Source organism: Rhincodon typus, chromosome 15 (assembly GCF_021869965.1).
Source record: "Rhincodon typus isolate 14 chromosome 15, sRhiTyp1.1, whole genome shotgun sequence".
NCBI classification, from domain to species: domain Eukaryota; kingdom Metazoa; phylum Chordata; class Chondrichthyes; order Orectolobiformes; family Rhincodontidae; genus Rhincodon; species Rhincodon typus.
In genome coordinates, this window is record NC_063346.1 from 10,102,131 (window position 1) to 10,129,417 (window position 27,287).

Sequence of the window (27,287 nt, forward strand, 5' to 3'; positions counted from 1 at the left end):
AACTGTAGGAAACAGCCACTCTTTGTGCATTAACACAGAATGAACAATTAGTGGACAGAGGGTGAGCTTGTTGGCCTTAGTTAAGAGTGGCAAGCTGGCTCTCAAAGTCAGAAGACCAGAGGTTTGGCCAAATCTCTTGTTAGGGAGAACAACAGATGATACATGGGAACACCACCACTTGAAAGTTCCCCTCCAAGCCACTCATCATCCTGACTCGGAAATATTGTGTCGTTCCTTCAGTGTCACTGGGTCAAAACCTTGGAATTCCTTCCCTAATGATACTGTGGGTCTACCTATAACACATGGACTGCCATGGTTCAAGAAGGCAGTTCACTGCCATCTCCTCAAGGACAACCAGGGATTGGCAATAAATGCTGGCCCAGTCGGCAAAGCCATGTCTTATGAGTGAACAGAAAAACCGCAAATTGCTCAACTTAACCAAAGTTCCAAATCCACTGTAACATTTATGGTATTTATTGATTTAATTCCCGAAGAACGTGTGCCATAACACCCACAAGCACCCACTCCCTCTGGCACCAACACTCAGTGGCATTCAGTGTGTCCTAACTTCAAAACTCATTGCAGAAATTCACCAAAGATCCTCAGACAACACCCTCTAAACCAATGACCACTTCCATCTAGAAGGACAAGGACAGCAGATACATGGGAACACCACCACCTTCAAATTTCCCTCCAAGCCACTCACCATTCCGACTTGGAAACACATCAACATTTCTTCACTGTCGCTGAGTCAAAATCCTAGAATTTCAGAGCATTGTGGGTCTATCTACAGCACATGTACTGCTGCAGTACAAGATGGCTATTCTTTCACCAGGCATCAATTTGCCTGTTGTAATCAGCCAGTGGATACTGGCTTTCTAATACATTAATGGAAAGAGTTTTATGAGCCCCTGCTGCCAGGTTTGAATGTGGATATGAAGGGAAGGGGTGCTCATAAGATTCCCCAAGTTGCTTTCCAACTTTCACACACCTTTTTTGATCTATCTGCCATATTAAAGTGACGGGCATATGTCGAGGTGCTCACCAGATCTCATCCCAATTGAAGCCCTGTGGGTAGCTCGACTTGCTTGTGCCTTGGATGAGTAAAGGGGATGGGTTTTCCTCAAGGACATCAGGCACCCATCCCCACAACATTCCCCAGACTCCTTGAGTACTCCCTCTCCGCCCCAGTCTGTCTATCAAAACCCACACATCCTAATTCCCACCTCATCCAGGTCTTTTCTTCCTGCCTATAATGAGAACCCCTGTTACCTGTTCCTGGACTCTGAATCTGGGGACCGCTCGTTGTCCCATTCACAGCCACAGCTGCCGTAACATTGAGGGTACTTTCTGGGGTGATGTTTCTCCCAGGGGGTTGGGAGGTGGCACGGAGCAGTCATGATCAGCAGGGAATGCAATCCCCATTGACTCTTTTGATGCGGTGGTAAAGTCCATGACTGTTAGATTAATAAAATGTTACTTTCTCCTCATGGAGAATAATGGGAAGCAAAACAACAAAACCTTGAAAATTAGTTCTGAAGAAGAGTGATACTGGCCTCGAAACATTAACTCTGTTTCTCTCCCCACAGATGCTGCCAGACCTGCTGAGTGTCTCTTGTATTATACGGTCATAGAGTCATACAGCATGGAAACAGAACGTTCGGTCCAACCAGTCCATGCTGACCATGTTGTGCTTATGTCTTTAAAATGAGCTCATTTATGTTTATTCAAACTTGGTTCTAAAATATTATTTGCAAGAATGGTGATGAAAGCTGGCCTTTAAAATGATGTGCTTACAGTATAAAGAGCAAAAAGGCTGACGTTTCGGGCCTCGACCCTTCATCAGAATTCTGATGAAGGGTCTAGGCCCGAAACATCAGCCTTTTTGCTCCTATGATGCTGCTTGGCCTGCTGTGTTCATCCAGCTCTGCACCTTGTTGTCTCGGATTCTCCAGCATCTGCAGTTCCTACTATCGCTGCTTACAGTGTAACTGTTTGGTTGCAAACTGAAATCAGGTGGAAAAATCATGAAATTCAAACACTGAGTGCCTGTTCAAAGTAGCATAGGTAGCATGTAAGCTTCGTATAGAATCCCTACAGTGTGGAAAGAGGCTATTTGGGCCGTTGAACACAGACTGACCCTCCAAAGAGCATCCCACCCATACACCCACATTTAATATGGCCAATCCATCTGGCCTGGACATTTCTGGACTGTAGGAGGAATTTGGAACACCTGATGGAAACCCATGCAGACACAGGGAGAATGTGCAAATGCCACACAGACAGTCACCCAAGGCTGGAATCAAACCTAGGTCCCTGGCGCTATGAGGCAGCAGCGCTGACCACTGTGCCACTAGTTATAATATGAAGTGTAACTCCCAGCCATGAACTCACAGCGACCTCAGTTCATGCAAAGCTATCGACATTTAAAGTCAACTTACAGCTCTAAAGAAGGAGGGGCTTCCTGGTTGAAAACTTTCTTTTACTCTTTAATGCAATGTGCACAGCAGTGTTTGTTGCCCATCCCTAACTACCCTCAAACTGAGCAGCCATTTCAGAGGGTGGTTAAGAGTCAACCACACTGCCGTAGGTCTGGAGTCACATGTCGGTCAGACCAGGAAAGGATGCCAAATTTCCTTCCCTAAAGTCCATTGATGAACCAGATGGGTTTTTAAAACAGTTGATGGTTGATCTCATGGTCACCATGACTGAACCAATCCTTTATTCCAAACATGAGATTCAGTTAATGTTCCATGGTGGGAATTTGAACCCATGGCCCCAGATATTAGCCTGAGCCTTGGATTCCTATATTCAACTCTACACCATTTACCCCTCAGGGGGTTGGGGGTTGGGGAGTTGGGAAGTGGTGAAAGAGGATTTAGAGATCAGAAAAAAATCCAATGGGGTGACACAATTGGGCATTGAGTATGTCATAAGTTCGTTCAATGCAATACTGGATACTTTGATGCAAGAAGCACAAAGGACGTGAGATCTTCACTTAGGGAAACAGGAGGCCTTTTAAGACCTAAGAAGGCATTTGGAACACTCTCTGCCAGCAGTCTTGTATCGAGAACCCTCAATGCAGTACAGATAAAGAGCATCAAATGATTGGAATGAATCTCTATATGATCAAATAAAACACTCGCTTTACACATTGTTCTATTCGCCAAATCCCCTTTTTTCACCCACTACCAATATCCCTGCCAACCTTTCACATTCACCAGCAAGTTTATCAATTATGAACAAATTTTTTTGAAGTTATTTTTGAGTGAATTCCTGTCTATTCTTATGAACACAGGAACCGGAGTAGCAATCTAGACCACCAGGTTTGCTCCATCATTCAACTCCATCATGGTCAATCATCCACTTTAATGCCATTTTTCTGCACTATCCTCATATCCTGCAACACCTATAAAGTCTAGAAATGATTGAGCTTCCATAGCCCCCTGGGTTAGAGAATTCCATGGATTCATCACCCTCTAAGTGAAGAAATTCCTCCCCATTTCAGTCCAAAATGTCTTATCTCTTATTTTGAGACTGTGGCCCCTAATGTTGACAGAAAGATTAACTAATTTCCTGTGTAAAACTCCACCAATTCCCCAGTTTCCAGAACCTCTTAGCAGCTAGTTCCAACTCAAGCCAAAGAACAGCTCCTTGTACCTTTACCTATTGAATAACTCTCATTGACAATCCAGCCCTCAAATGTCTATAGATTCTTTCCCCTTCACCTCATGGCTCATAAAGCTCTACCAGAGTTTATTCTATGAGCCTTTTGGTTCTGAATCCACAATAATCAGACAGAATCAGTCCCTCTACCAATGATGCTCGGTAGCCGCAGTATGTACCATCTACAAGATGGACCGCAGAAATTCAACAAGGATCCTTAGATAACATCTTCCAAATCCATGATCGCTTTCACCTAGAAGGACATGGGCAGCAGATATATGGGAACACCACAGTTTGGAAGTTCCCCTCCCAGTCAGACATCATTGCAACTTGCTCCTTCAGTGTCACTGGGTCAACATCCTGGAATGCCCTCCCGAATGGCATTGCATGTCGATCTACACGAAATGGACTGCAGTGATTCAGGAAGGCAGCTCACCATCACATTCTCCAGGGCAACAAAGGATGGGCATTAATTTTTTTTTAATTTCAAAAATATACTTTATTCGTAAATTATCCGTAAGTAAATACAACTACAAAACAGGCCCATACAGCTTATGCTGAAAATACAGTGGAATGTTGGCATGACTCATTACAGCTTCAATCCAGTTGCAATAAAAAGGCATTTTCTAATCATGAAAGGAAACTATTTAAACAACCATTAAGACTACAAGGGTATATCAAAATTCAACAGGCCTTCCTTATATTTTGGCAGAAAGACCGACTGCACCTTGGCGACAGCTACCCCAGGCATTAATGTCTCCCTCAGCATGTAATCCAAATGTTGACTTAACCAACAGTTCCCTAAATGAAGACAAAAAAGAATTTGTGTTAATAAAAAGTCTTTCACAAATTCAGGATGTCCCATTGCACTTTACTACCAATAAAATACTTTTAAGGTATCGTAGCCATGTTGGAAAATTCACCATTCAGTTGGTGCATTGCAGTAACACTTGAATACACAGTGGCTCAGTGGTTAGCACTGCTTCCTGACAGTGCCAAAGACTTGGGCAGCTGTCTGTGTGGAGTTTCTGCTGGGTGCTCTGTTTCCTCCCACAGTCTAAATATGCGGGTTAGGTGAATTGGCCATGTAAGTTGCCTGAAGAGTCCAGGGGTGTATGAGTCATGTGGATTAAACATGATAAATGTAGGGAGGTGGGATGGTGTGGATTTGTCAGGCCAACTGGTCTGTAACTACATTGTAGGGATTCTATGAATTCCCACTGAGGTAAAATAAACAATGATTATAATGATTTTCTGATGAAGGGTCTAGGCCCGAAACGTCAGCCTTTCTGCTCCTTTGATGCTGCTTGGCCTGCTGTGTCCATCCAGTTCTGCACCTTGTTGTCTCGGATTCTCCAGCATCTGCAGTTCCTACTATCAATGATTATAATCTCTTTTCTAGTGATTTTTTTTTGATGGACCCAACATTAGTTCATGGGAGGGCACCAGGAAAATCCAATTCTTTTCTTACAAGATTGGCTGTAGCTTCTTTGATGTCACGTGGGAAGGTAGATGGAGAGTTATTGAAATGATTCATATGAATGACAGAACTTCAGGCAGTGTTGCATGACAGTATTAAGATTACATTTCTGTGCTAAAGTGGAATGTAAAAGCAGTGGCCACTTTAAAAAATACTTTTATAAAGTTCTCGAGAAGACCTTGAATTTATGAAAGATAGAGTGAGAATGTAAGCCTTCTTCTGCCCTCACTTTTTACCTAATCAAAGACCAACAATGTTAAATCATTACAATATACTGTACGTGTTTCACCTGAATAGTGCCAAATTTACAGCTTGATTCCTTAGGAATAGATAAAGGTGCGGTAAAGTTGCAATAGTCCCAGAGGACTGCTCTCTCATCAAAGAGAGATTAACAGTGGGGGTGTAATCTGAGGGTCACCAATGCCTCAGGGAGAGGTTGAAAAGGAAAGCTCTTTATGACAACTTGAGTTGCTTTGGGAATTGAACCTATGCTGTTGGTGGTTTTATCTGGATTACAAATCAGCTCTCCAGCCAGCTGAGTTAACTGGTCAACCCAAAGAGCTAAAGGACTGGGATAGGATTCGTCAGAGATTTATGAGAATAGTACAAAAGCTTTTCCTAGTTATGTGTGAAGTGTGGAGAAGCTGAGGTCATTTTCCATAAAGAGAAGATGACCAGCAGAGTTTGACAGAAGTGTTCAAATTAACGAGGGGTTTTGATAGACGAGTTAAGGAGAAACTCTTTTCTTGTGGAAGATGATTGATACACTGATTAAACCACAAGGTACAGGTATAGGTGGCTGGAAAAGAAACATTGAAGAGCTGAGGCTTTTTCACACAGCAGGATATGATGGTCTGGGATATACAGTCTGTAATGGCAGTAGAAACAAATTCAACAGAATTATTGTTAGTAGGCAGAATGGACTTAAATCTCTGTCTTATGTAATGTACATGATTTTAATCAACCTGTACAGACATGTTGTGACACCTCACTGGTGCAAGTGAGATTTGAATCAGGGTCTATCCAGAGACAGAGGTAGGGACTGTGCCACCAAAAGCCAATCCAGCTATACCTGCTCCTTTCCTGCTGATTGTACCAACTGAGAATCAGCTAAAGCCCCACAGAATCTTTAAATATGATGCAGATGCTCAATGCCCTTCATTGTTCACTTTGATCTGTTTTCTCACTTGCAAGAAGGGAAATGAACACACCAGCACAATGCCGTGTGTGATTCAATGTACTCAACGGCTCGCAGAGACATAACTTCTCCTGTACCAACTTACTTAAACTCCTCTTTACGGTCTTAAAGCCAGTGTTTGCTGAATGTGACAGCACACTCTACACTAAAGTCAGATCAAGTGTCTGTAAACAGCAAGACAAGACTTTCCCATCAAACCTGACAGTGCCTTTGTTACAAAGAAACGTAATCCAACTAGTCAAAGAATCAATTCAATAAATGATCCTTCATCTGGTTTCAAATGAAATACTTTGGCATTCCTAAGCATTAAAAGACACTTGTTATTGTCTGAATTATCTCTTGTGACTGTGCTTCTTGCAAATGCTGAGTGTACTCAGTGACAAAATAAGGACTGTCCATTTACCAAGACAATTTGTTTTATTCATGAACAGGATGAGGACGTCACTGGCTAGGCAGCATTTATTGCCCATCCCTAATTGCCCAGAGGGAAGTTAAGAGTCAACCACATTGCTGTGGCTCTGGAGTCACATGGAGGCCAGACCAGGTAAGGATGGCAGTTTCCTTCCCTAAAGGACATTAGCAAACCAGATGGGTTTTTCCTGACAATTGGCAATGGACTCATGGTCATCATTAGATTCTTAATTCCAGATATTTTATTGAATTCAAACTCCACCATCTGCCATTGTGGGATTTGAACACAGGTACCCAGAACTTTATTTGGGTTTCTGGATTAACAGTCTAGTGATAATACCACTAGGCCATCACCTCCCCGTGACTTGGTTTACTTGGATGCTAATTGAGATACACATCCTGAGTTGGCTGCGCACAAACGCAGGGTAAATTCACTTTGAGTGGCAAATGATAATGACTTAGATATCATAGAATCCTAACCGTGTGGAAGCAGACCATTCAGTCTATCAAGTCCAGACCAACCCTCTGTAGAGCAATCCACTCAGACCCATGCCCCATCCCTGTAATCCTGCATTTACCATGGCTAATCCACCTAGGCTGCACATCCCTGGATGGTATGGGCAATTTACCATGGCCAACCTACCTATCCTGCACATCTTTGGACTGGGGAAGGAAATCAGAGCACCTAAAGGAAACCCATGCAGACATGGGGAGACTGTGCAAACTCCACACAATCAGTCACCTGAGGGTAGAATCGAACCTGGGTCTCTGCTGCCATGAGGCAGCAGTGCTAACCACTGAGATTATTCAATTTTCTTCCACCTCCCTGGGAACAATCCCTAAATACAGGCTCTGACAGCAAAAGTTATGAGACAATCGATCAAAAGTTTTGATTTCTCCAGTGATTTTTCAAAACTCAATGTTATATCCAATTGTCAAAACAACAAATTGGATTTTTCTAAAACATAAGCAGCCAGTAAATTCTCTCCCAGATATTTAGATATGCAGTGTTTCCCCCTTCCCCCTTGAATGAATGGAAGAAGGATTCGATGCTGAAGATTTTAAAAGGGTGGAAGCAAAATACTGTGGCTGCTGGAGATCCAAACTTAAAACAGAAAGTGCTGGAGAAACTCAGTAGCTCTGGCCAGCATTTGTTCTGAAGAAGAGTCATTGGACTCAAAACGTTAACTCTGTTTCACTCTCCGCAGATGTTGCTAGAACTGTTGAGTTTCTCCAGCCCCTTCTGTTTTTATTTTAAAGGAAAGATGTTTAAAGACCGTTTCAAATAAGATGTGCTTCATGATTTCCACACAATGCGCACAGGGGCATTTACTGCAGAGGTAGACATCTCAAGACTACAGCAGGACAGCCAGAACACTGTGGATATAGTTATTTCACTCCAAACACCTATCTTTTCATAAATTAAAACTGTGAATACATTATCATTTATAGTTACAGGTCACAAAGAAAATCGTCATTTAATAGCCAAATTGCATACTAAATCCAGTCAGTTCCAATTTTGTCAGTCTCTGCACATGCACTACAGATATAGTACTTAAATCATGCAAGTCCACTCATGATATGCACACTTGTTTCCTTGGTTATTCCGCTGATGTCTGATGATTTCTGTGGTAACGTTCCTTCTCCAGACAGCATCATGCTGGCGGCGAATGCTGTTGCCATAGTAACTGGTTTTGCTGGTCTATTTTTGTTGTTGGGGGAACAATGAACCTCTGAGACTGATGGCTGTTCTGTTTTCTGTGCTGATGATGAGATCATTTCTTCCCATTTAGATTGGAAGATAGTGAAAATAACTGCTTTAACAAGGGATGGAGACATAAACGACAGGCCTGTTAGCTTAATATCTGTATCTTAGAAACTATTATTAAAGTAATTGTAGCAGGGCACTTGGACATGTTCAAGGCAATCAGTCAGACTCGGTATGGTTTTGTGAAAGGGAAATCATGCCTGACTAATCTATTCTTTGCCAAAGCAATGTGGGTGGTGCAGTGGCTCAGTGGCGAACACTGCTACCTCACAGCACCAGGGACCTGAGTTCGATTCCACCACTTGGGTGACTGTGTGGAGTTTGCACATTCTCTCCATGTCCGTGTTGAGTTTTCTCCAGGTGTTCCAGTTTCCTCCCACAGTCCAAAGATGTGCAAGTTAGGTGGATTGGCTGTGGGAAATTGACCAAAGAATCCAGGGTGTAAATTGGGTGGATTAACCATGGAGAATGCAGAATAATAGTGAGTGGGTCCAGGTGGGATGCTTTTCAGCGGGTCGGTGTGGACTTGATGGGCTGAATAGCCTGTTTCCACATTGTAGGGATTCTATGTGATGTGGATAGTAGGGAATTGGTAGATGTACAATACTTTCAGAAGTCATTTGAGAAGGTACCAATGTCAAAGGTTATAGTGGAAAAATAAAAGAACATGGCGTAGGGGTTAGCATATTAGAATGGATAGAAGATCAACTGGATAACAGGAAGTAGAAAATAAGTGTAAGTAAGCCTTTTTCAAAAGGGCAATATGTACCAAGTGTTGTACTAAAGGCACTGGTAATGGGGCTTTAACTGTTTACAATTTATATAGCTGACTTAGAAGAAGAAATAGAAGGTATAATTGCCAAATTTATCACTGACAAAAGGATAAATAGGAAAGCAAGTTGTGAAGAAGATGAAAAGAGCTATAATATATATAAATGCAAATATCTGACAAATGAAGTATCATATGAAAAATGTGAAATTGTTCACATTAACAGGAAGAATTAAAAAAAAGGCACATCCTATAAATGGTGAGATATTGCAGAACTCAGAGATGCAGAGGGATCTGGGTATCGTCAAGCATAAATCATAAAAGGTTAGTCCACAGTTACAACAAGTACTAAGGGAAGCTAGTAAAATATTAATATCTGTTGCAAGGGAAACTGAATATGAAAATAGGAAAGTTATGGTTTAGTAATTCAGGGCATCAGTGAGATCACATTTGGGTGGCATGGTGGCTTGGTAGTTGGCACTGATACCTCACAATACCTGGGACCCGGGTTCAATTTCAGCCGTGGATTGCTGTCCATGTGGAGTTTGCACATTCTCCCCATGTCTTTGTGGGCTTCCTCCAGGAACTTCAGTTTCCTCCCACAGCCCAAAGATGCTGCAGGTTAGGTGGATTGGCCATGCTAAATTGCCCATTGTGTCCAGGAATGTGCAGGCTATGTGAATTAGCCATGGGAAATGCAGGGTTACAGGGGAAGGGTGGGGGGCTGGTTCTGGTAGGACGCTCTTCAAAGGGTCGGTGTGGACTTGATGGACCGAATGACCTGCTTCCACACCATAGGGATTGTATGAGTGTTGTGCCCAGTCCTGGTCACATTATCGAAGGAAGGAGGCAAAAATATGTTGGCGGGGGGGGTGGTGGGTGGGATTGGTAAATTGGGAAAATTAAGAGTTAACCAAAAGGATTGAGTCGGAACTTTTGGGAAATCCAACATTGATTGGGAAGGCTACCAAGAAGGGAATGTGTTTGGGAACTTGGATGCTCACCAAGGGAGGAGACTGAGCCTGAGAGTCACTGTGTGAAGGGCAACCACTGTTTCCTTCCATCATTCTGTAAATAACAAGTGTGCAATGGAGCTGAAAACAGCTGCCACCATTCACAGAGTGGGTGGGGTATGTGTTTCATTTTGTGAAGGACAGGCTTCTCTTCCCAGCAAAGTGAAGCCCTTCAAAGGGCAATAGCATATTCAGACAGCCATACGGTAGAGGTGACAAACCCGTTAGGCACTACATGCTGCTTATAAACCTTAGGCATTGGCCTACTGCCACCTTGTGAGGAAAGAACATCTGGAGGGAGGTCACTGTCCCACGTTCTCCTGTTGCCATGCCAATGTTCAGAGTGCAAGTCTGTGCATGGATACAGTAAACACTGGGAATGCCAGATGGCTCTCCGTGACAGCCTCCAACCTCTCCCTGCAGGAAGTAAGACACTCAGGTGGTAGAGGCAGCGTGGCACTTACTCTGGGATGACACTTACTCTGGGATAACAAAGAAGGTCGTGACCTTCTTGCAAGACTGCTGTGTGTTTCTGCAGACCGTGGAGATCACATTGACCTGGACATAGACTTTAGACCAGGTTGGCAGGGTCTGGAGATGTGGGCTTCTCAGCCAATGCTGGGGAAAGAGGGCAACCCTCTTTTGCACCATCCCTTCCACATGGACCTCAGGTCCCTTCCCACTAAGTGGGCTGCATATCAGCTCCACATTGACTGTACTTGGCCAGGTGCACAACTTTCTTTTAAATAAGACAACACCCAAGGGATCCCTACACCCTGGGATCACTGGCACCTACAGCCAATGGGGCTCCATAAGGTCTCGGTGCATAGGTAATGAGATGAGTTTGGGAAGGTAGTGCAAGCAAACCCATTATGCCTCCCAGAGATGTCCCGGAAATGTCAAAAATAACCTTTCGCCTATTTCCGGTAGGATTCAGCCCAACGTCTTTGAATATTTTTAAGGCTGAGGTAGACCACCCTGGTTAAGCAAAGACGTGAAAAGTTATTGGGAGTAGTCAAGGAAGCAGATTTAAGATTACAATCAGATTAGCCACGTTCTTGTTGAATGAGAGAAAAGGCATTAGGGGCTGAGTGGCCTCCTTCTGCTCCTAGCTCATATACTGCTTTATAGTTTTGCTATTGAGAATGAAAATAAATTCCAATTCTGTCTCGCATTTCTTTTCATTTCACAGCAACTGGGAGTGGAAAATTCACTGTCATTTACAGTCACCCAATGACTCCAAGTTGCAGTGCATTTTTTTTAGCATCTTCTTCACTGTTTCTTTTAGTAGCTAGCTCCCTTACAGGTCTGAAAATGCACACGTTTTCATCTGCACCAGTCTGACACTATTTTCTAAGTGATATGTGTTTAACAGCTCCAACATACAGCGCACAAAGGCTTTTAGGGCTGAGATAGAGATCACATAGTTATGGCAAGTCAATCAATTCTTTAAGTTTACAATTGCCTTTCTCCAAACACAGAGCCTTGTGGGAATGTGAAAGCACTGAAATTCAGCGAGTACGCTGTAGAGTATTGGACAATTGAAAGTTGTGTTCTCCATATGGTACAAATTGACAGATTAATTGAACAATCTTGCCTTACCTTCAACTTCCATAATTAGAATCCTCCCCCATCCCTCAGCATTTCTATCCTCTCTTTAATTATCATTTTTTGATATGCTTTATGATAGCGCTTAATAGATGCTTTTACATTTTGTGCATGTCTTTGTTCTTGTTGCTTTCTAATCTTTTCCTTCATCTCCTTGTTGTCCTTTCTGTGTTTCTCATTACTTTCTTCAGTATCATTATTTGCCGGTTTTAGATGTTGCCTTTCAAGTTAAGGGCTTCCAGCTAAAGAATAATAGACAAACAAATACACAGAAACAACTTGTGATTTTTATGTCAGTCACTGTAAGTTAGTAGAAAAGTCAATGTTCCTTACAGTACTGGTGGACTGAACATGGAATGGATCAACAAAATACAGGTCATTCTGGTTTCCTTTTGTCACCTGCAGAGAATCTTTGCAATGGAGACAGGAAGTAGGATTGTGGTTTAAGATAGATGCAAGTCTTCTCGGTGTTTTACTAATCAACCTGTTCAGAAATGTTATTGCACAAACCTAGATCAGATGGGTCTTGAACTCAGGGCTCCTGGCTCAAAGGTAGGGCCAGAACAGTCCCATACAAGTCCTCCAAGGAGAATGGCCTCACCATATTCTCCTTATGTACCATTATCAGAATTGATGACTATGACCAATTGAAATGCCAAGAAATTTACACAACTTTGTAAACACAACAGACAAGCCCAATTGAAGAAATGGAAAAAAGTGAATCAGACTGTTATCTGATAAGATGCAGGTTAATGGGAAAAGTCTGGAGAATGGTCACAAAGTGAATTGCTCGTTCAGAGAACTGGTTCAGATAAAATTGGGTAAATGGTCTGTTTTTACATTGTAATAATTCAGTGATGGCGAAAATCTTCATAGAGTATTAGATTGGACTGATCAGGCTTCCCCAGTGGTCAAAGGCTCCTGTCTCCAGAAACAAAGAGAAGTTTGGTCCACAGTGTTATATTCCTAATCACTGCTCATTGGCAGTCTCTCACAGACAAGGATCATTCTTTTCCACTCACACGGTGAGTTTGTAGGTGACTGTACAGACCAATGTGGCTTCTACAGACTCTGCTACCCTTGGGCAACAAGAACAAGAACCAGAACCAAGGTATAGGTGAGGTGTTGGTGTGAAATGGTGAAGGAAGAAACTAGTGCCGGACTTTACTTGAAACTGATTTTACTTACACAGTGAAATATTAAAGGTAAAAAAGTAACAAAAACAGAAATTGCTGGTGAAACTCAGCAGGTCTGTCAACATCTGTGGGGCAGTGGCAGAGTTAACCTTTTGAGTTCAATGTCTCTAAAGGTAAGTTTGCCATAATCCCAGTAGGCTTCTCTCTCACCAAAAGGTCATCACACCTCAGGTGAGAGGACAGCTTGAGAGGGACAGTCTTTCAAGGGAACCTCAGTCAGTGCAGGAATGGAGCTCTCACTGTTGGTGTCACTCAGCATTGAAAACCATAATATTATGTATTTCCTTACTCCATTTGAGTTCTTTGTTCGTAAGATTCTCTTTATACGGAGAGAGGTTGTGCCATTGTGGTAATGTAACTGGATTAGTAATCCGAATCCTCAGTTAATGTTCTGGGGACATGGGCTTGAAGCCTACTATGATAGATGGTAAAATTTGAATTTGATGACATCTGCAATTAAAACATAATAGGCAACCATTGTCTATTGCTGTATAAAGCTGTCTATTGTGGGAAGGTGATGGCCTAGTGGTTTTATCACTGGGCTGCTGATCCAGAGACCTAGATAACGTTCTGGGGGGCCAGGTTTGAATCACACCATGGCAGATGGTGGAATTTGAATTCAATAAAAATATCTGGAATTAATAGGCTAATGATGACCGTGAATCCTTTTTCAATTGTCGGAGGAAAAACCCATCTGGTTCACTAACGTTCTTTAGGGAAGGAAACTGCCATCCTTACCTGGTCTGGCCTACATGTGACTCCAGACTACAGCATTGTCATTGACTCTGAGCTGCTCTCTGGGCAATTAAGGATGGGCAATAAATGCTGACCTAGCCAGTGATGCCCTCATTCCATGAATGAATTAAAAAAATAAAAACACCTAGTTCACTCTGGCTGATATGTGACTCAACGTGGTTGAATTTTTACTGCTTTCTGGACAGTCCCAGCAAGGCAATCAGCCATATGAAAACAACAAGCTTAAAGACTGAATAATACCAGATGGATCACCCTGCATCAACATAGGGGCCGGAAATGATAATGGCAAACCCAGCCTTGTTGACCCTGCAATCTTGCCCTTTCTGACATCTGGCATTTTGTGCCAAAATTGGGAGAAGATTTTCACAGACTGGTCAAGCAATGGCCTGATATTGTCTGCAAGGTATGATTCCATGAGTATGACAATGTCCCAGGCTCGAACATCCCAGCAGTGTCAGCACAGTGATACACAGACTGGAGGAAGTCACCTAGGAGTCCTCAATGTTGACTCTGGATTCATGATGTTTCATGGAATCAGGTCAAAAGGAGTAACCAAACCTCCTACCAATCACAACCTATCACCACCTGCCCCTCCAATACCCACTCCTTTGCCTGAGAAGTCAGTCCTCCTCCACATTGAACATTATTTGGAGGAACTACTGAGGGTGAGCATTCCACAGAACGTACAGATTTCAATGTTATCACCAAGAGTGGCTCGGTAGCACCAATACCGGACACAGTTGAATGAGTTCTAAAGAACATACTTGCTCGACTGGGGCCGTAGTAGGATGTGAGGTAACCATTGAGAATAAAATACTTACTTGATCTTGACTTCATCAATCTACATTTTGCAGATGCCTCTACATATGACAGTGTCAATGGGAGTGATGACCAAACAGTCATATCATAGAATCCCTACAGTGTGGAAGCAGACCATTTGGCCCAACATGTCCACACTAACTCTCCAAAGAATTTCCCCTCCAGACTCACTTCCCCAACCTATCCTTGTAACCCTGTATTTCCCACAGCTAATCCACTTAACCTACATATCCCTGGACACTATAGCATGGCCAAACCACCTAACCTGCACATCTTTGGACTGTGGGAGGAAACCAGAGCACCTGGAGGAAACCCATGCAGACATGGGGAGAATGTGCAAACTCCAGACAGACAGTCACCCAAGAGTGGAATTGAACCCAGGTCCCTGGTGCTGTGAGACAGCAGTGCTAACCACTGAGCCACCATGCCACCCTAAAAAACATCCATCTATTTGCAAGAACCTATCCACCTTTCTTTTGAAAGCTCCCAGTGAATCTTGTACTCATCCAGCCACTGAAAAAATCAAACCGGGTCCCCAGCGCTGCAAGACAGCAATGCTAAATATTGTGCCACTATGTGGTCGCATGATGGAGATGAAATCCCAGTCTTCACATTGAGGATAACTTCCATCATGCTGTGTGTCAGTATCACTGTGTTAGATTGGACAGAGTTCAAACAGATCTAGCAATTTAAGATTGGACATCTGTGAAGTGCTGTGGACCATCAGCAACAGTAGAAGTATATTCAACCAGAATCTATAACCTCATGGCCTGGTAGATGCCACTCTACCACTAACATCTTGCCAGGAGATTAATTATGTATGAATGAAGACTCCAGGAGGGCTTGCCAAGAGCAGCACCTAGCAAATCTAAGTGTCAACCTGGTGAAGTTACATCACAAGTCGACCTGCATGCCATCAGTAGACGCAGCATTGAATAGCCTGGTCTAAATGATGCAAAGCCCAATGGACCAGATCAGATCAGTCCTGTCACATCCAGTGGTGAATGGTAGTGGACAATTAAACAATTAACAGGGGGAGAAAGCTCGACAAATATCCTCATACTCAACATCTATCTTCAGCCAGAGGTGACAAGTGGAAAATCCATCTCGACCTCCTTCTGTGGGACCCATAGTCACAGATGCCAGTTGTCAGCCAATTAGAATCTCTTCACTTTATATCAAGGACCAGCTGAAGGCACTGCAACTAGTCTGGTTTCTAATAATACTCCAGCAATTCTGGGCACCTAGCCATTCTCTTCCCATACAGCTCCAATACAGCCATCTACCCAGAAATGTCAGAAATTGCCCACATATCTCTGGTCTAAAAATAAATCTAACCTGGCCAATTATCATCCCATCAGTCTACACCTGATCATCAGCAAAGTGATAGAAAGAGTCATTAACAATACAGTCAGCCAGCACTTACAACAGATTAAACAGGCCCTTGGTGATGGGCTGTGTTTCCCAGGGCCATTGCAGCATTGGTCTAAACATGGATGAAAAGGCAGAATTCCAGAGGTAGGTTGAATTAACTGCCCTTGACACCAAGACAAATTTGGTTGAATGTGGTATTAAGATGCCCTAAAAAAAACTAAGATCAATGGGAACCTGGTGGAAAGTCTTCTCGACTTGGAGTCATACCTGGTACAAAAGAAGATGGTTGTGGCTGTTTTGAGATCTGTCACCTCAGCTCCAGGACATCTCTGTAGGTGTTCCTCAAGGTAGCGTCCTCGGCCCAACCGAGTTCAGCTGCTTCATCAATGATCTTCCCTCCATCATAAGGTCAAAAGTGGGGATGTTCGCCAATGATTGCACAATGTTCAGCACCATTCACGACTCCTCAGATACTGAAACAAGACCAATATCCATGTTTGCACTGGTATTAACAAGTACCATTTGCACAAAACAAGAGCCAAGCATTGACCATCTCAAGAAAATGATTTCACCATCGTCACTTGAAATTTAATACCATTCCTGAATTCTTCACTATCTACATCCTGAGGTTATCATTGATAAGAAACTGAACCCATGCAAAGACTGTGGCTACAAGAGCAGATCAGACGTTAGGAATTGTGCAATAGTTAAATCAACTTTGGAATGTGATGAAATACTCTTCAGTTCCTTAGATTACAGGCAGCTACAACAATAACTTAAGAAGCTCAACACCATCCAGACCAAAGCATTGTGCTTGATTGGCACCCCAACCATCACATTCTTCCATCAAACATCTTTGCCTTCATCGCTGAAGCAACAGTGTGTGCCATCTACAAGATCTACATCAGTAACACACCTGGGATTCTTCAACTGCATCTTCCAACCCTCAACCTCTACCATCTATAGGAACAAAGGCATTAGATACATGGTATAGAAACCACCACCTGCAAGATCCCCTCTAAGCCATACACCATCCTGTCTTGGAGATAGCAAGAACTGCAGATGCTGGAGTCAGAATCAATACAGTGTGGAGCTGGAGGAATACAGCAGGTCTGGTGGCATCAGAGGAGCGGGAAAGTCGATGTTTTGGGTCAGGACTCTTCAACAGCTCCACACTGTATTGCCTTGGAAGTCTATCACCATTCCTTCAGTGTTGCTGGGATATAATCCTCGAACCTTCCTCCGAACTGCTTTGTGGGTGTACCTACACCCAAAGGATTACATCAGTTCAAGAAAGCAGCACACCCATCCCCTTTCCAGAGCAATTATTCCTGGGTAATAAATAGTGGACTCTCCAGCGATGACCACAGCCCATTGACAAAATAATCTATGGATACAGATGAACCCATTAAACAAAACTAACTCATTAAAATGCTTTAAAAGGGCTCTTTAACAATAAACAAATTCTCAAAGGAAACATAAATTAAAATTTGGTTATGGGCTGAGATAATGCACACCAACTCCACTGGTGCCCATCTGTTGTGGAAGGCCTCAAGACGCTGCACACTCCTTCCCTGAGGGCACACAGACATGGCAGTAACCACACAAGAGAGGCAGAAAGTGGGGAAGAATGACCTCCTGGATAGGTCTGGGCAGCAGACTATTTATGGCCACCTTGGATAAGCTCAGGAGCAGACCCATGAGGAGATCCTCTGATCTGTCTGCCCCTTTCCATAATGCATAGCCAAAGATCAGCAATACTGGGCTAAGGTGCCAGCAGAATTTAAGCAACCACCCCTTCAAAAAAATGCAAACTAGGGCTGTGACCTACTACACCCAGCATAGGCATGGAACACTGTCTCATCGAGGCTGCAGAAGGTGCATGCTGCCTGGGAGTCTATGAACCACTTTTCCCTTCATTGCTTAGGACCACAAACCTTCCATGTTAAAATGTCAATGAGAGGATTCCTGTATTAGGAGTCTCCCATAAAAGAACCACTACCTCCAGAGGGCAGGGCTGAGGGTCTCTATATTCATGTTTGTACTTAAATGCTTGATACAATCATCACAGAGTACTGGCATCTTCTGCACCACTCCCCCTACCCCTTGCTCTTGTTTCTCCTCCCTGTCACCTCTGCATTCCCCCTGACTACTCCAAGCACCCATCTTTTGTCTAAATGAGGTCAACAAGGCAGGTGGACCAACATGAATCTCTTCACTTGGGCATGATGCCAATGCAGTGGTGCCCAGAAATGCATCTGAGCAGCTTCAGTGGTTCATATTGAGGACGCTGATGAGCCTGTGAACTGATTAATATCCTCATCACATTTTAGACACATACAGATGCTACAACAGTCAGTTCATTTTATATCACAGCAACAGTATCAGAGACAGCAAGAACTGCAGATGCTGGAGTCAGAGACAACACGGTGTGGAGCTGGAGGAACACAGCAGGCCAGGCAGCATCAGAGGAGCAGGAAAGTTAATGTTTCGGGTCCGGACCCTTCTTCAGAAATGGGGATGGGGCGGGAAGCTGGGAAATAAATAGAGAGAGGAGGGGTGGTGCTGGGGAAGGTAGGTAGGATGGTGATAGGTGAGTACAGGTAGGGAGTGATGGGGATTGGTCAGTGAGGTGGTAGTGGCAGATATGTGGGAGAGAAGATGGACAGGTTGTGTCAGGTCAAGGAGGCGGGGATGAGAGGGAGGGTTGGACATGAGATGAGGCTGTGGGTGGGGAGATTTTGAAACTGGTAAAGTCCACTTTTAGGCCATTGGGCTGTAGGCTCCTGAGGTGGAATATGAGGTGCTGCTCCTCTAGTTTGCAGGTGGCATCATTGTGACACTGGAGAAGGCCCAGGATGGACACGTCACCCAGGGAGTGGGAGAGGGAGTTAAAATGGTTGGCGACCAGAAGGTGTTGTCATTTGCCGCGAACAGAGCACAGATGCTCTACAAAACAGTCTCCGAGTCAATGCTTGGTCTCACCGATATAGAGGAGGCCACATCGGGAGCAGCAGATGCAATAGACCACATTGACAGTTGTGCAGGTGATCTGATGTGAAAAGTTTGTTTGGGGCCTTGAATGGAGGTGAGGGTGGTGGTGGGGTGGGGATGTGTAGGGACAGGTGTAGCACCTCCTGCGGTTTCAGGGAAAGGTGCCGGGGGTGGTAGGGTTAGTAGGGAGTGTGGAGCGGGTGAGGGCTGCCATTGATGTAAACTGTGCATTGGCAGAAGCCACAGGAATGAGCCTGCAATAATTATTTTTATTGATATAAACATCTGAGTCGCTTGTAACTCAATTCTGTAGTTGAGCTCGTCAATAACCTGATACTACAGAGAGTTTCTCCCTCTTGCTGTGGTAGTCTCATATATCACACAGATCAATGTGTGGGGGAGTCAGGCCAGACAGTGGAAGGGGGGCTTCTCATAGACGGGGGAAGTACTGCAGTAATTAATTCCTTTGCATTCTAAAGAAAATGACCACTGCCCCTAGCCTTTGTAAACATTGCTCTGATCCTGTCACTTTTCATGTAAATTCATCACTTTAATGCATCGTAGTTCATTAAATACTTGAGTCTAGGCAGCTGCAGTGTAAATGTCATCCATTGTATCTCTCCCCAGAGCAAGAAAGAGTTTAATGAGAAAATAGTAAATTGAAAAGCAGTATTAAATACGTGGTCACTGGGCAAACATCACCGTGATTTAGTCCCCTGCTAGCAAGTAGAACACTGCAGTAATGAATTTTGTGTCTAAGTCTGATTGAGAATCAGACGAAGACAATTCAACAATGTTGGAATACTAATGAGAACCCAAAGCCAGTCAATCAGATATATAATGCAACATTCAGAGCAGTCGAGAGCCCTGGGGGAAATCAATTCACCTCACTACGAAGCCATCTGTAAAAACATTTTTTTAATTTAAATAGCACCTTCAAGACAGTAAAAACAGAAGCAATGCCAGACAACATTTAAAAATGACTTTTACGATTATAGAGCAAATGTTTGATTAAGGAAATGGGTGTTAAGCAGCATCTTGAAGCAGGAAGAGGGAGGGTAGAAAGGTTTAAGGAGGGAATTCCAGAGCTTAGGGCCTAGGTTGCCATTGGCAACCAATATTTGAATTGATCAAAATTGGGGAATGTGCAAAAGGATAAACTTAGTTCACTGATGTCCTTTAGGGAAGGAAACTGCCATCCTTACCTGGTCTGGCCTAAATGTGACACCAGACCCGCAGCAATGTGGTTGACTCTTATCTGCCCTCTGGGCAATTAGGGATGGGCAATAAATGCTGCCTGGCCAGCAACGCCCTCATCCTGGGAATGAATAAAGAAGAAAACAAAGAAGGACAGAAATTTCAGAGGCTTGAGACACTGGAGGAGAGTCAGGGAGAGTGAGGGATGACAAGAATTGAACACCGAGTTGGCATTTCTAATAGGTCAGTGAGTTCAATGGTGATTGAGTTCAAACCAGTCATGATAGAAGACAAATTGTTTTACCTGAAACTTCAGCTTGGGATGTAGTTATCACAGGGAATATTGGACCACAAGAGTCCAAAAGCAACGTGGTGGGGTAATTCCACCTGGCATATTACAGAACTTTAATTTCTGAAGAAATATTAAATCGAGTGTTATCAATGACATGCAGTCAACAGTGAGAAAAACAAACAAAAAACCTTAACAGTGAAATTATTAATTACTAATTGCTGACTTCTGAAATTTTGGAGGATGTATTGTGCCACTCAGATGGACCAACCATAACTGAAAGAGGAAATATATTTGAAGTTAGTAGTTCTGAGGAACAGACCTAAAACATTAACTCTGTTTTTTCCTTCACAAATGCTGCCAGACCTGCTGAGCTTTTCCAGCAACTTTGTTTTTGTACAAGAAGATTGAGGTTGTTTTGAGACGCAAAGAGGGAGTGGAGTGTGTTACTTGTTTGAACTTGAAGAGTTTGCTGCCATGAATAAGTTTACAAACTCGACTATTACAGTCTTCACCTGCTTGGTCCAGTGCCAGACACTTTAATTCCCAACAAAACTCTGTCAGTCCCTAAAATATCAACCATCTGCCAAAAGAAAGCTGTTTAGTTAAATTACAAGTGTACGTAGCCCTCACTTATTTCTCTAATTCGCCACGTGGAAGATTTTGCTGTTAGATTATTAAATTAAGAGCAGAGAAGGCTGAGGGCTGATGCAATTTGTCTCTTGAAAGTTACGAAGGAGATTGCCAGTATAGATTTAGAGATATTTCTACTTGTCAAAGAGTTGAAAACTCTGGTCCATAGATATAAGATGTTCTCAAATAAACCTATTAAGATTCCAGGAGATGCATCTTCACATGGAGAGTCATGTGAATGAGCACCTTTGTGTTTTTGGGGTGGATACCATTGCTATATTGAAGGGAAAGAGAACGAGAAAGAAAAGTGTGGAACAATACAGTAAGTTTGTCTTAGTATCTGGAGTAAAGAAGAATGGAAACTGGTCTCATTGAGATGCACAAGATTCTGAAGGGCCTTGATAGGACGGATGCTGAGAGGTTGCTTCCACCGTTTGGTCAATCTAGAAGGTGCCATCACAGAATTAGGGGTCAATCATATTGGACTAAAGTGAAGAGAAATTACTTCACTTAAGGGGTTGAGAATCTATGGAATTTTGCAGCCCAAAGGGTTGTGGATGTTCCCTCATTCAATGCGTCCAAAGCTGAGATAGACAGATCTTTGATCTCTCTGGATTCAAGGGATATGGTGAACGAGACATGAAAGTGGAGTGAGACCCAAGATGAACGAGGATCCCATTGAATGGAGGAGCAGGCTCAATGGGCCACATGGTCTACTTCTGCTCCTATTTCTTGTGTTCTTGTGAAAAAAAGTGTGATAAAGAGGGTTGTGATGATGTTCACACGAAGCGTAAACACCAGCATAAACTGGTGGGGCTGAAAAGTCCTGTAATTTTTATGCAATTATATAGAAGCTTTCTCAGTAGATTCATGAGTGAAGAAACGTAGAACAATTCTATATTGTGTCTCTAATCAATAAGGCATGTTGTCAAGAGAAACCAGCAATGATTAATCTGTCAGGTTATAATGTTTCATAAATGAGGATCCAATGCTCTGCTGCCTGTTCTAAATTTTCATCCTTATGTACACCTTAGGTGTATGGTTAAACAAGCTAACAGCAATTTGTACATGCTTCAGAAGCTGAAGTACCATCCTGTCTCAAGAGAATTGGCAGGGAAATTAATTATCTGACAGCAATATGGCACATACAACATTTGCTGATGTCGAGCCGATGTCAGCAGTGAGTAAACTAATCATGAGTATAATGGTGACCTTTTTCTTACATTGCCATCTCTAATCATGTCTTTTTATGTCATCCAGGGCCTCCAGGTGCCCCACAGGAGGTAATTTATGAGGGCAATGCTGACTGCTCAGAGGACATCAAACAATTTAGCAATGCACTTTCACGAGGCTCCAGCAGTCAACACAATAGCTCAATACTCAACCTTCAGTGGGAACAGTAAGCAAATGGTTGGGTTTTCACACATGCAGTGGCCCATATATAACAAATGGAGACAGCAATAAACAGGTTTTATCATCAAATCTTAGAATAGAGGCATTGATGCTGTACTGACCCTCCAAAGAGCACCCCACCCAGACCCCTGCCCTATCTACATAACAGCTCATTTACCATGACTAATCTACCTAGCTTGCACATCAGTGGACACAATGGGCAATTTAGCATGATCAATCCACTTGCACTTCTTTGGACTGTGGGAGGAAACAAGAGCGCTTGGTAGAAACCCCCAAGGACACAGGGAGAACATGAAAACTCGCGCAAACCCCAAGCAAACCCAGGTCTCTGGCACTGTGCAGCAGTAGTGCTAACCACTGAGCCACTGTGCCGCCCATTGTTCATCGGATGTGGATATTTTGTTGGCCAAGCCAGCATTAATTACCAATCCCTAATTTCCCTGGAGATGGTGGTAGTGAGCTCTTTTCCTGAACCACTGTAAGGGTGTGGGGACACCCACAATGCTATTAGAAAGGGAGTTCAAGGATTTTGACTCAGTGAAGGGCATGGAAGCAACAGTGAAGGAACAGTGACGTAGATCCAAGTCAGTATTGTGTGTGGCTTGGAGCAGAATATGGGTTTTCCCATACATCTGCTACAGGGTTGTCCAACTTCTACTCAGCTGGATACAGATGATGTACATTGCAAGCTGTCAACGTCGCAGCTGGGAATAAGTAATGTAATGGCAGAGATTCAAGCTGCACTGTGCATGTTATCAAGGAAATTGGTGCAGTCCATCTCAATCATGATGGAATGAAATTGTACCGATTATGTGATGATACACAAGTTCATGTCATCTGTCATAAATGGCTTAAAGTCTAGGTATGCCACCTAGAATAGAATGCACCATAGACTAGCCTCGATATTTCATCACCCTATTGTTCTATGGCAGAGTGTCCTCTGACTTGTTTCAAGGAAAGAGTGTCGGACATAAGAGAGATGGTGACGAAAGAGTACATGAAAGAGGGCACATGGCAATGATGTGCAGAATGTAACACACTGATCACCATTCGGGAGACCAAACTGGTGCATAACGAAGGACACTTTCTGAGATTGATTAAGTTGGGATTGTTTTCGCTGAAGTTCAGACGAATGAGCGGAGATCTCACAGAGACTTATAAAATTCTAACAGGACTAGACAGGGTAGATGCAGGGAGGACATTCCCGATGGTGGGTGTGTCCAGAACCAGGGGCCACAGTATGAGGATTCAGGGTAGATGATTTAGGATGGAGATGAGGAGATCTTCTTCACCCAAAGATGGTGAGCCTGTGGAATTCATTACCACAAGAAATAGCTGATGCCAAAACATTGAATGTATTCAAGGGACAGCTTTTTCAAGCGCAGATTGATGGGCGTATGGAATAAACTGCCAGAGGAAGTGGTGGAGGCTGGTACAATTACAACATTTAAAAGGCGTCTGGATGAGTACATGAATAGAAAGGGTTTAGAGGGATATGGGTCAAATGCTGGCAAATGGGGCTAGATAAATTTAGGATATCTGGTCGACATGGACAAGTTGGACCGAAGAGTGTGTTTCTGTGCTGTACAGCTCATGACTCTAAGTGATTATATTATCCAATTACATGTTCACATTTGCTAACTGTAAGAACAGCTTCTAAATGCAGGCAAGTAATTGTGATTACCAGAAAACCTATACTGCCACACTTTCAGCGCTCATTAGAGACGATGAATTTCCCCATTCCCCAACCACCAGACCAGCTCTCGCTGATGGGTCATGCCCTTTAGTTTTACACAATTACTGAACGGAGATCCCAGGCTGTGGCCTCTGGAATGCAGAACCAGCTACTTGCAGTCTGAAATGAGAGTTTGAGATTTGTGAAACACCAAATCAAGGATGCTAGGCCTTACAAACCTATCCTATGTAACCCCATGCCGCAATCATCTTGGCTCTTATCTGACAGTCAGTGAAAACACAATATCAGTTGCCTTTCTGTGAAGATCTGGTGGATCAGGACTCCAAAGCACATGTCAGATGCTCAAACCTACAAAGTGTAGATGTCTCCTCCAAAGTTTAAAAGGTAGCCTCTCCGCCTAAGTGCTGTGACCAAATTCTTCCACACTAGTGATGAAGAGACAGTCATGAGATGTCAATACTTTTTTGCTTCAGCAAAATACCCCCACTCCCTGCCCCACCCAACCCTCCATGGCTGCTACATTCTTATCTTGCTTTCTATGGTAAGTTCAGAGAAGCCCAAGGTTAAATTGCAAAACCCATGTTGTTTTCAAGAAGTTGAATTAAATTGACATTGACATTGAAATTGACATGGACAGCCTGTCTCTCATGAAGGGCCAGATGCTTTTAGCATGATGCATTGCAATTCAATGCAGAAAATCAGCAGGATTCAGCCAGTTTACTGACAAGTTTTGGTTTCCAGGCCTCAAACCACTTCTGCTCCACCCAGCATTTCTCAGAGGATTATTAATGTTTGTTATTCGAATTTCAAATTTGGGTTATTGAATTTATTCAAGGCTGAGTTTGATAGAGTATTGATTGACGGAAGAGTCAAGATTTTTGGGGAGCGGACAGGAAAGAGAGGTTGAGGCCGTGTCTGAAGAAGGGTCCCGACCTGAAACGTCAACTTTCCTGCTCCTCTGATGCTGCCTGACCTACTATGTCCCTCCAGCTCCACACTGTGTTATCTCTGACTCCACCATCTGCAGTTCTTGCTATCTCAGATCAACTATGATCTCTTTGAATGGGGAGGGGCATTGGAAAGGCTGAATGGCCTACTCTTTCTCCGAGTTCTTACATTCTTACTATGTTCTGATATCAAGCATGGAGAACAGACGTACCAGACAGAGACCGAGACTCAATGTACCGCACCTCAACAAAGGGTTAATTCATAAAAACTGCTGAGAAAGAGAGAAAAGAAAAATAAACTTCATTTATGTGTTTCTCTGAACAAAGGAATGTTCCTTTCATTTCCCACCAATCAGCCCAGTCATTAAAACAGGATACATTGTTGAAATTTAACAGAAAACATAATATTATGTTAACGGTAAGAATTTAATCCAACAGAGCACCATACTTGTAAGCTGACAATACGTTGATTTAGAACAATGATGGAGGTATATCAGCTCTGTATCAAAATGTCAACCACTCCAGTAACTTGACAATGTAAGACCAAAGCTGAATAGTTTAATACAAAGAGATATGGAAGAAAAAGTCCAGGGACTATCACATAGTCTAAAACATCTGTGTTTACATCCACGTCTTTCAGTCCTTGAATATCGTGGTTTAAATGGAGATTAACTTTTTCAGAGTAGGACAGTGAATCAGGGTATAGGAAAACCTTTGATCATGTTTATTCTGATCAAAACCAAATAACGGCTTACTTTACACTGCATATCCTAGAATGCCCCAAACTCTGTTCAACTTAAGCTTTTTGAATATTGCTTGTCTGTCGTGTTAACCATCCCCCATACTGTGGTTATAGCGTGTTCTTTTAATAAGGTGCATTGCAGAAAATCACCAGCCATCTTCAAAAGTAGCCCTGTCCAAACCCATAACGTACACAATTCCAGAAAGGATGAGGCTAAGGCGTAGTGGCAACATCACTAGACCAGTAATCCAGAAACCTAGATTAATGGTCTGGGACATGGGTTTGAATCCCATCACAACAGATGGAAAAATTTGAATTCAATGGAAATCTCGACCATGTACGTGTTAATTCTTGTAAAATCCCATCAGATTAACCATCGCTTCACAAAGGAAACCTGCTCTCCTTACTTGGTCGGTTTATATGTGACTGCAGATTCACAGCAATGTGGTTGACTCTTAAATCCCTCTGGCTAATAGAGATGAACAATAAATGCTGGCCCAGTCAGAGACTTCACATCCAATGAATTAAACAAAAAAGCATGTGTCGCAGATGCAAGGGAACAACTTCACCTCCAAAGTCATACACAATCCTGAATTACAATTCCTTCATTATTATGGGATTGAATTCTTGAAACTACTTTCTTGATGGCACAGTTGGAGACCCTGCCCTGTATAGACCGCAGTGAGTCAAGAAGGTGGCTCACCATCATTTTCCCAAAGGAAACAAGGAATTCCATTGGCCTTGCCAGCAACATTAACTGAATGGTTATTTTTATTAATGCAGCAGACAAGTTTCAAGTCACAGTTGAGATTTTAAAAAAGGAACAAAGACAGAGAAAGATGCAAATGAATTAGAATTAGTTTTATTGTCACGTACTCAGATGAATACATTGAAAAGTTTACAAGTCGCCACTAACTTACCATCTCAGGAGCCAAAGTACCTAGGTACAGAATTCTAAGTACAAATTCTGAGGAAAAAATTTTTTAAACATAAAGAAATAAAAAGTTCAGCGATAAATTGGAAAAATAGAGCAATAAGAGTTCAGAATAACAATCATTCCAACCCAGACCAATGCTGGGCTTCACGTCAAGGCTGGGAATGCCGGGAGTCTGAGATCACGCTGAGGCCGGGAGTCTGAGTTCACGCTGAGGCCGGGAGTCTGAGACCACACGGAGATCTGGAGCCTGAGACCACATTGAGGCCTGTAGTCTGAGACCACGCTGAGGCCGCGAGTCTGAGACCACGTTGAGGCAGGGAGTCTGAAACCACGCTGAGGCTGGGGGTCTGAGGCCACGCTGAGGCCGGGAGTCTGAGACCA